We start from the raw sequence: 9,461 nt of genomic DNA, 5'->3' as shown, positions 1-9,461 counted from the left end.
TGTGTTCACAAAATATAGAATTCATACACAAATAACAAAATAAGACTTGAAGTTATAATGCTTCATCTTCTGCATCCCCAGCACAAGCACCTATCTAATAGTCTCCTGAGAATACAAGTTATTTGAAAGAGTTGATCAGCAATTAAGCTGGTGAGTTCATAAGATTTTAGTGATGTGAGTAAGCTGTAAAGCGTTGTGGAAAATGTATATGTAAAAGTGATGTAAGCTGTAAGTTATGTTTTGAAAAGTTCGTCTGTACCTATAGAAAATCATATATTTCCTACTTGAATGAAAGTGAAGTAAAATGACACTACAAGCCTTTCTATGGGTACTAAGTGGGTACAAATTATATATGCTAAGAGTAAACAAACTATCGATTGTGCGCATCTTCCGTAAGCTCACAACCCAACGGGGAACAGAAAGTAAGGCACATAGCACACATTCCATTGGTTGTTAGATCGTTGTCATATATAAACCTGGTGTATTCACTTGTTACTCATGGAGTTATTTGTAGTGGTTCCTTTATATCTAATGAAAAGTTCTTTAAGAAAACCTATATTTCTTATAGTAAAATAATGACTACGGTGACTACTTTTATAATAGCTTTGTTTATACTGCTATATATAATCTGATACCGGGTAGAAAGTTAATTGAGTGAATCTGCCCTACGCCCACAATCCAATGGGAACAGGAAGTAAGGCGGAAAAAACACTATTAACTATCTATTGGGTATTAGCTTTATATATAAACTTGGTGTATAAACTAAGGTGTTATAGAGTTATTCACCTAAAGTCTCTAAAACTGTACTGGCTTAATAAAATGGATTAAGCCCTTATCTGGGAAATCTCTAGTTTTGTATACCAAAAGTACTGACTTTGAAAAGTAATTTTTGTACTAGAAAAGCTGTGCGTTGACTCTGTGTCCTATAACCTGATCGATACCTGGTACCCTTATGATGACTTAATGGATACTAAGCATATATATATATATATATATATATATATATATATATATATATATATATATATATATATATAGATTCGGGTAGATAATAGATTGAGTGACCTCATTCCAACCCCACATCCAACGGGAACAGGGAATGAAGTGAAGAACACACATCCTATTAGCTGTCGGAATCTATTAGTATATATGTATCCTATAGTGTATACATTAAGGAATCATAAAGCTAGCATTATGATCCTAACCTTTAATCGTAGCCTTCTACCATGGAATCTTTTGATCTGTGTTAAACCCGACTGTTCCTTTGTCAAATGTAAAAGTATATTCTCCCTAGTTTATAACTATCTTGACTAGAAAATAGATCAACTTTCAAGTGGTACTGACACTTTATGAAAGTAATGGGAAAAGTAAGCACACAGATGTCGTTTATAATGACATGCAGATGTACTAGTAACCTAAAAACATATGTGTTTTATTACATTCATAATGTGAAATCTAGAACCCTTACTAAACGCTGTCAGTGTAAAGAGATCTAGGGAACCAAACACGACCCCAACAATTTCTTGCAAGCTGTGTAATTCACATGAAAGTTATATGATCATGTATACCCAATATAACTATCACTAATGCGTTAGTGATTCATTGATATAATTAGATCCTGTTTGTGTGTTCTCATGTTATAGCAACTTAACCTGTTTATTATGTTCTGTTCTGGTACTGTTTGATTCTCTTCACTGTTTGTTCTGTTATGGTATTGTTTGATTCTCTTCACTATTTGTTTTGTTATGGTACTATTTCTTTGTGTGCTTCATTGTACTAGAAGTAATGAATAGCATTCTCCTAAACTATACTTATAATAGTTTACTAATTTTCTACCTGGACTGTTACTGAAAAGACTCATTTATCTACTAAGTTATGCTTGTACTTTAATAACAGAGTTTTGTATAACTGTAAAAACTTTTAAAAGAGTTTTGAAATTTTTTGACAACTTATAAATAACATAAGTATCATTTTGAAAGATGTTTTACAACAAACATTTACAAAATTATCATTGTGTTCAACCTGTATTCCCCCCCTTAAAATAGTTAAAATAGTTAAAAGATTCATTACGGGGTATGAACTTACCCGATGTGGGTGATTCAAATGGGTATGCACGTACGGATGAGAAGTTCCACTAATGAAGTCCCGAGAGACAATAAGTCCTAAATGATATATAAGGACACATATTGACATGAATATAGTGGTTATAAACAACTACATGAAAGGAAACACCTTCCGGACTAGGAAAGACCTTGGCCAAGTGTTAGAATCACATGTGATTCAACAAAGGAAGGTAAAATGGAACTCACATGAGTTTACTACCATGGGTTTATGGCCCAAGGGAGTTTATGGCCCTAAACTCATGGTTACTCATGTGTAGGTGCAAGTTTGAAGGCTAGGGGATGATTTAGGGACCTTAGCTCTACCCTAGGATGAGGAAGACCACTTTCTTTGGAGTTTTTGAGGTGTTTACGGACCTAATGAGTTTACAATCGTAAAATCATGACCAGTTATGTTTATAGGGGTTGTTTTGGGTCCTAAAGGTCATAATGAAGCATACTAAATTCAAGTCTAAGCCTTAGGAAGTGCTTGTGGCATCAAAACACCCCTAACTTGAGTTTTCAGCCCTTGGACCATTTTGGATTGTGTTTGCGGCTGTAATCACCTATGGGTGATGGTATTTTGATTTTTTTTGAGTCCTAAACACATCAAGGTAAAGTGTTAGGCTAGTCTCTTGGCTTAAGGAAGGCATTTGGGGCATTTTGGCACCATAAAAAGGTGTTCACGGCCCAAGAACATCCTTGGTCGTGAACTCTCATCCAGCCTTTGATTTTTAATGTTTTTAAGTGTCTAAACATGAATCCTAACTAAATATGTGGTATAGGGAATAACACTTACGATCTAGAAGCTTGAAATGGTTGATATTGGCCAAGAACACTAGTGTGTGTTCTTGGTGTACTTGGTGTAACTTGAATATCTAAACAAACATGATTTTCATGGATGAAATCAATGTAAGAAGCTAGTTAACAACTAATCAAGGGATATAATTCTCACTAGTTTTGAAGATCTCGGGTGATTGTTGTTATGATAGTTGAGAGAGAACCAAGGAGAATTGGCTAGGGAAAGAGAGAAATGACTCTAAATGACCATTTTCCTTACATATGCTCTTGAGTTTACAGCCCCATGAGTTTACGGCCGTAAACTCATGGTCTTGTGGCCGTGAACTCACTTAGATGAGGTTAGGGTTCATTTTGCTACACTGTGGTTCTAGCGGGTACTTTGTAACACTTATTCCTTAAGTGTATTAGGCTCAAAACTCCTTAGAATGACCTGTAACAAGGCTAGAAATCTGTACTAATGATTTTGACACTCAGTTGAGTTGACTGACTGAGCTTATAAAATAAAAATTTTCGAGTTGTCAAATCATCCCCCTGTTAGAGGGAATTTCGTCCCGAAATTAGATGTCTTAGCATTACTACTGGGGTTGCGCTCTTCTGATTTGCTAAATACTCATGCGTAGACCTGGCAACTTTACCTGGTGTTCTTGATAAAATTCATACTCTGTCTATCTATCATTACCTCGTGTATACAAGCCGTATATAATTAGGATTAGTAGGACTGTCGGATGTGCGACTCTGCCCCAGGTCCACAACCCAACGGGGAACAGGAGATAGGGCGGAAACACACATACTAGATCTGCGTAATCATACTCATATACCACCCTCGCGTATACACTAAACAATAATAGGTGGGTTGTGTTCGTTCATAACCTCTGTGCTCTAACTTGGTCTGCTGGATGAGTGGTATTTCGTGACGGTCTGCGGGCATTTGACGATAAGGCTTCGGAGGACAAAGTACTCTTCGCACGAATACTTCGGGGGTTTAGAATGCGAAAGATATAGTTTTTGATTCAGGTCGGACTTTCGGTACTAAAGATGAAAGTTTTGAGAACTTGCCAATCGAGGCGATAGAAACATATGTGCTCAGTATGGTGAGGACCACACCAACTCATGACGAAAGAAAACAACGGACTCTATACTGAACAAAGTTTTGGTCAAATGAAACAAACGTCTGATAAACGATGATGTATTCATGGTATGCTTGATCTTGTACTCCTAGTATGTCCAACAATGTACTCCTTGAATTGTTCTTGTGTTTCCTATTTTCTATTTTGAAATTAACACTCATATGTATCATACCACTATGTGCGCATACATACAAATAAAAGTTCTTTACTAACTGAAGGGATACTTTTATACCATGATCCCCCATGGTACCACTACCATCGCTTGCCATATACCAGTTGTGAATACTTAAGATAAGTCACGTAGTCGACTGAGCATCTCTGCCTCAAATCCTCAACCAATTAAGGAAAGGGGACCTAAGCGGAGTCACTCACTCTAAGTCTGCAACATCTTAGTTGCGCACAACCCTGATGTGTATGGTGAGCCATAATAGCTTCTCTAAAGGATCTTTTAGTTCTCTTGAATATTTCGACCTATTTTAACATGTGAGTGGTTATAGTTACTTTTAAGTGTTATCCCCAAATTTTAATCTTATATGAATATAAATTAATTTTAAAAGTAATTACTATTTTGAAAAGCGTACCACTACTCGTCGACGACTCTGGGGTAGGTTCTCCTGTAGTGATCATTCGAATGCGTCCATCTGTGTGTGAGTTCCTTATTATTGGGCAGTATTCCTGACGGTGTCCAGTCTCACCACAGCCATAGCAGGCTTGGTTTTATTTAGTTCCGAAGTCTTGGGAGATCGGTTGAGCCGGTGCCCTGCAGTAACGGACAACGTGCCCTTTTCTGTGGCAGTTCAGACACTACATTTCTCGGCATACTCCGGTGTGGTGTGTAACATCCCGAAATCGCAAGAGTAGAGTTGAAGGGCTAAAAGTGTAAGTTTCGGAGGGTGACTCGGCGAGTCCATGGATAGACTCGGCGAGTCAGGTCGCGGCTATGGTCGCGTGTCAAGTGGCCTACTCGGCGAGTCCAAAGATGGACTCGGCGAGTAGGTGCTGTATGGAGAAAACCCTAATTTTTGGGGTTGAGCCCTATACAATAGCATTATACCCCTCCACAGCCTCCCTTATTCCCCCTTGATTTCCAGAAACCCTAAATTCGTGGAGAGTCCATTTGTGGAGCAAATTAGAGCTTGGAGAGGTGTTGGTTGAAGAAATCTTGAAAGAGAAGTGACTTGGATCAAAGGGCTTTGCTTGGGTTCGAGTTTGGTTGCTATTGAGGCATCTTTTGGAGGTAATACTTTCGTTCTTGGGCTGTGTTTTCCTAGTTTCTCATTTTGGGGTTGTGTGGGGTGCTTGGTTGTGTGGTATCTTGATGTTTGGGGTATGGATCTCAGGTTGCTACCTCAGATCTGGAGTGGAGAAGATCTTAAGAGCATTAAAGCCCCTGTTCTTGTGTTGTTGATGGAGCTACCATGTCCCAAACCTTGGTTCTAAGGTGAATAAGGCTTAGATCTCTTTAGATTCACGTAAAGTTTGCCACTTTACGTGATGGATGGATTGTAGGAGGTTGGATCTATGTTTTGGATCAATTGCATGGCCTGAGATGCTTCTGTATGGATTCAGACCGGTGGTACTCGACGAGTCACATGGGTGGACTCGACGAGTTTCTTGAAGATGGCCTGGAACTCGACGAGTTAGAAGAACAACTCGGCGAGTAGGTTGAAGATAGCCTTGGACTCGACGAGTCCATTTGGACTCGGCGAGTCTTGTCGAGGAAGTCCCAATATTTCTGGTTGAGTCGATGAATCGGTGAGTCAAGGGATGACTCGGTGAGTTGGATGCGAGTGGACTCAGAGTTGTTGGACTCGACGAGTCTTGGGGTGACTCGGCGAGTTGGGTCGCTAATTGAGGGAAGTTCTGAGCATAAGGACTCGGCGAGTCATCGGGTTGACTCGGCGAGTAGGGTCAGTCAGGGGTTGACTTTGACTTGTCCAAGGTTGACCAGTTGTCTTCCAGGGGTATTTTGGTAATTAAGGGTATTTATTGAGTTGTATGTTTTGATGTTCAGTGGAGGAGTTCGTGTCAGAGTTCGGAGCAACGGGATCTTATCCTTTCAGCCGACAGTTTCGAGGTGAGTTATCCTCACTATATCAACAGGGTCTAAGGAACCAAGGCCGGCCATTTATTGGATTGAGATTCGGATATGGTTATTATGTTATTGTTTGATGTGTCTGCATCCTGGTAGCTAGGATGGTACATGCTAGGAGACCTTGTTAAGGTCAGTTCCCCGATATATATAAAGTGATGCTATGCGAGTGACTGGCTAGGTCGGTAACCTGGGTAGCGTAATGACGTGCTATGTGATCTGTTTGTTCGGTTTGTTGGCTATGACTGTTATATGATTGTATGTTTTGTGCACATGGTTGTTTGGACTAGAGATGGGTTGAAGTGGGTCCTGCTTTGTGCTGTAGGCCAAGATACCCAGGGCGGACCGGTTATTCCGAAGGCCCAGCTAGCGGTCCGGATAGGCTGTAGGCCCCACGAGGGCGGACCGGACGTGCCGAGGCTCAGAGAGTGGACCAGGTTGACTGAAGGCCCGATGCGGGCGGACTAGTCACACTGTATACTCAGAGAGTGGACCAGGTGGGTTGAAGGCCCGATGCGGGCGGACCAACCCCACTGTAGACTCGTAGGACATGACTAGACCTGAAGGATGGATCCGGTGGACTGAAGGCCCAATACGGCGGACCAGTCACCCAGTAGACCCGATATGCATGGCTGTTCTATGTTCTGTTATGTTATGTATGTTTTATATGTTATGGGCCGGAGGGCAATATGTTTTGGACCGGAAGGTCGCAGCCCGGAAGGGCGTATACGTGGTTGGTATTTTGGGGGTATCTCACTAAGCTTTCGGGCTTACAGTTGTGGTTTAATATTTTTCAGGTTCTTCAGGAGATCGTGGCAAGGCGAAGGCGTGATCGTACCGCTCCTCATGATTTTCCAGCAATGTGATTCTGGGAATACCCTAATGATTTGTATTGAAAACCTTTTTGTAAACATTTTAATGAAAATCGGGTTGTTTTGAAAAATTTAAATTGGTTGTATTTTTCGGATGTTACAAGTTGGTATCAGAGCCTTGGTTTGAGTGAATTGGAGGAACACTTGTGTGACTCCAGTCTCAAATCGAGGAGGGTTTTCAAAAAGAGAATTTAAAAATGGTTTTCAAAATAAGTAAAGGATGACGCGGAGGTACGATCAGCCGGAGCCAGTAAGTAACCCCAAAATACCATACATGACAATTGTTTTCTTGAGCTTTGATAGAACAACATGCTAGAGTTAGGCTAGGGATCTTCAGGATTTCTTGATGAGTTGCCTGATTTATGATGCCTGCTAGCCTAGGGTTCCTTGTGAGAGATTTCTAGTGTTCCTCTAGTTGTGAGGATAGAGCGTTGTTATGTATGTCGCTAGGGTGTTGTGGGAGTACTTCATACAAATATGGGTAGGTGTGGAAGGTAGTGTGGGCCCGTACTACTGAAAGAACGGACTCATACGCATACCAGGGAAACCATGACCTCTAGGGTTGGGATGAGAGCTGGTTCCCGAGATAGTGGAATTTGTCTGAGATTTTGGTGTTTCATTTTCAGTATGGATATTTCAGGGCACGCTGGGAGTGGATCCGGGTCAGGATCAGGAGCAGGAGAGGGAGTTCCGGGTGGGTCTGTACAACCCGAGGTTGTCAGTCAGATGAGTACGCACGAGTTGGATGCGAGGATTCGTGAGATCCTGCATGATGAGGTTGCTGCATTGTTTCGGGATGAGCTGCCGGAGTTGTTTGGGTCGATCAAGACCGCCATGGTGGAGTATTTTGATGAGCGCTATGCGGCTCTCACGGAGACGGCTGCTGCGGCGGCTACCGCAGCAGTAGCAGCGGCAGGGGGAGGAGCCAGTAGAGGTTTTCAGTATCGGGACTTCGATAATACGAAGCCTCCCACTTTTGATGGAGTTCAATATCGGATCGTTGCTACGAGATGGTTATCAGATGTGGAGGGATGTTTCTTCACGTGTTCATGCCCTGCTGATCAGAGGGTGAGGTGTGCTCTGAACCTGTTAAGGCTCGGGGCAAAGGATTGGTGGAGATTGACCTCGGGGTCATACTCGGATGCTCAGAGGGCTGCGATTTCATGGGATCGGTTCAGAGAGATGTTCAACACTCGTTATGTTCCACAGGTCGAGAGGGAGAGGTTGGCTCAGGAGTTCTTGGAGCTGAAACAGGATTTGGAATCAGTGACGGAAATCACCAGGATGTTTACTGAGAGGGCGATGTTTTTCCCTGAGTTCGCTTCGGAGCAGGCTCAGATGTCCCGATATCTGAGTATGCTAAAGATAGACATCAGACAATTTGTGTCTGCGCAGAGGTGAGAGACGTTGCTGGAGTTGCAGGAGGCCGCCAGGCGGCGTGAGTTAGAGATTGAGTTGCAGATGCGTGAGCTGAGGCAAGCTCCAGTTCAGTCGCAGCCGGCGACGAAACGGTCTAAGACCGTTGATTCCAGGATGGGAGATCAGGGTAGCCACGTCTGTGGAAAGTGTGGAAGGGGTCACACCGGGGTTTGTCAGTCCGGTGGAGCATGCCACAAGTGCGGAAGGAGGGACACTATGCGAGGGATTGTCGACAGTCAGTGCCGGTTCGGGATTTGAGGATATGCTATCATTGTCATCAGGTTGGACATTTGAAGGTCAACTATCCACGGCTTGCTGCAGGACCGGTGCAGGCTCCAGCACCGGCTACGTTGAGGATCACAGGTGGAGGTCAGGGTGGAGCGGAGCCCCTAAGGGCTTAGGGTCGTGTTTTCAGCTTGCTGCTGCGGGTATGTTCTTTTGCTGTTTTTGATTATTTATGATTGTTGTGGAGTATTGTTATCTGTTGGTTTCGTTGGTTGGTTATGGAATTGCGTTTCGGGTTTCCGTGTGGTATCCGTTGTTCCCTGAGGGTTTGGCGAGTTGCGATCGAGATTTCGTTTTGGTATCCTTTGTTCCCTGAAGGATCGATATGGTTATGGATTAGTACTTCGAGCTATCATTGATTATCTTTGTGAGGATTGGTGGCGGATGCGGTGTTGGTTTGAAGGCCGGGTGGATTCTGCAGTCTGAGGAATGGATATTTGAAGATTTGGGTTCCTTTCGAGCGGGTTGTGCAGCGTGGAAACATGATTTGTATGAAAGTTGTTGGCACTGGTGAAAAACATTTTGAGTGTAAGTGTTGATTTCCTGCAAGGTTGCTTTGGGAGATCGGTGATGGCGACCGGTGACTAATTGCCAGTGTCTTAAGTGGGGGAGAATTGGAAATTCTCGAGATGATCGTTGGGCCTGAGAGGTTGTTTAGCTGCTTGGCGAATTTAGCGGTATTTCTATCAGTCGAGAGCAGGCTCGTATGGGTGAGTAACAGGCGTGCAGGGCAGAATACAGACCTAGAGCAGTTGATTGTGGAAGG

Source organism: Lactuca saligna, chromosome 2, assembly GCF_052625555.1.
Source record: "Lactuca saligna cultivar CGN05327 chromosome 2, ASM5262555v1, whole genome shotgun sequence".
Taxonomy (NCBI): domain Eukaryota; kingdom Viridiplantae; phylum Streptophyta; class Magnoliopsida; order Asterales; family Asteraceae; genus Lactuca; species Lactuca saligna.
The sequence above is the reverse complement of the archived record's forward strand: the minus strand, read 5'-3'. Positions refer to the sequence as shown.